A 1,963-nucleotide genomic window follows, 5' to 3' on the forward strand; every position below is an offset into this window, starting at 1 on the left:
AATGAGGAAGACAAGGTATTTCGTGAGAAATAATGCTCTTGAACTGATAAAACTAAATACATAAATAAAGCCTTGTTGGAAGTTTCTTTTACACGAATAACCACTATTAGTGGAGGGTAAATATGCATGATGGCATAAAGACCCTGAAAGACTATATATGGCAAACATCATGCCGATGAATGCCCAAATTACAGTGGTAATAAACTTAAAAACCAAACATAAATCTATAAACCATATGAGATGCATATGCATATCAGCATAAGGATATATATGTTGGAGCATCCACGCTTGATGATGCACAATCAAGTTACGACCCATGTCTAATCCTGCAGCTCAGGATATCTGACAAGAAGATACAACACCATGTGGCATCATAGGTGCCTCCTCGTTTACAGTGCAAGACACATTGTTGCGGCCCTCTCCCGTTGTGGCAGGCAACTCTATGCCGTCCTCGAGGAATTTCATTGCATCTTCCATGGAAGGTCGGTGTGCCTCTACTGGGTGAGAGCACTGGAGGCCAAGGACAACCACACGCTCCATCTCCCTAGAGTCGAAGGCAAGTAACCTGTCGTCAGCTATACCATCCACTTGAACCTGCTGCGCACTACCACCACGCATCTGCCAGACATTCTCCCTTGATTTCCCCTTACATGCAACCTCTAGTAGGACGACTCCAAACATGTACACGTCCGACTTATGGTTAAGCTCTAAAAGTTCTCTTTTCATGAGCTGTGGATTCATGTATCATATCGGTCCCTCGGGGAATGTGAGTACTTTTGCTCCCTTTTTGCTGGTAACCATCGATAGCCCGAAGTCAGCAAGCTTGGCATTGAAATCATTATCCAGGAGTATGTTGTCTGGCTTGATATCTCGACGCAAAATGCATGGATTGCACTCGTGATGGAGATAACGAAGTGCGGACCCTAAGCCCTTCACAATTTTGTACCTGTTAATAAATATAGTAAGTGAAATGTTGACAAATGCATCCATAGCAAGCAATCACGTCTATCTTGTTGTACCTAAATAATTTAAGGTGCATGGTAGATATACCTATTTGTTATGTGCCATAGCAAAAAAAACATTGTTCGTTACTCCCTACAAGCATCATAAATTCACAAGTCAATTATTCATACTTATTATCATGACATTGAAAAAAACCACAACGTGAATCAACAAATGGGAAACACATGTGAAACCCTACCTAATTTTCTCTACGTAGGTAAGACCTATTATTATATCTTAGCCGCTGATTGACAATATTACATTTCAGTAAATAATAATTCTGTTAATTCACTCCTTTAAAAAACATGGCGTAGAACCATGAGTAATAGTTCAATTAATAAACCTTATTAAACATTATGCATGAAGTCCCTATAAGAAAGCAATATCAATGTAATTAGTTAGACATTAGGAAAATGGGCATGTGGTTAAAGCAATGTTGAAGGCTAGGCGAGACCACTTAATGGTGGGTACGTTTGATTTGAAAGATTTGGGAAAACAAATCTATTTTGGAGTATTAATTATGAACTTCCATTATGTTCAAAGTCCAATGAAAAAAATTGTCACGATGCAAAAAAATATTGAAAAAACTTGTTGTGATTTGGATTTTGAATTATCAAATCTTCAACTATATGAAATGAAACAAAAGATTAAAAATGGCCATGCTAATTAGAAACTACACGTGCTGGGACCTTTATGTCACACTTGTAATATATCAACCATGCATAAATGTCTATTTAGTATTTTAACTCCTAGGACATAACGGTAAGAATTTATGCTGTTGTATTTCAATATTAGTTATCAGCTGGTGCTTTTCCATTTACAAGGAATAATAGTCTATTTAGTATTTTAACTCCTAGGACATAACAGATCACCATGACCATGAATCCAAAAGTATGATTGGCTTACAATAGTTTAGGACCGCACCTTAGAAATTCTAATTTTAAGTAGTTATTGAGATACG

At 37.4% G+C, this 1,963-nt stretch overlaps 1 pseudogene; it reads right to left on the bottom strand.

Annotated features, from left to right (window-relative positions):
- Positions 1-46: 46 nt before the first annotated feature.
- On the bottom strand, positions 47-1,757 carry LOC119346098 (annotated as a pseudogene).
- Positions 1,758-1,963: the final 206 nt, after the last annotated feature.

Source organism: Triticum dicoccoides, unplaced genomic scaffold (genome assembly GCF_002162155.2).
Source record: "Triticum dicoccoides isolate Atlit2015 ecotype Zavitan unplaced genomic scaffold, WEW_v2.0 scaffold39408, whole genome shotgun sequence".
Lineage (NCBI taxonomy): Eukaryota > Viridiplantae > Streptophyta > Magnoliopsida > Poales > Poaceae > Triticum > Triticum dicoccoides.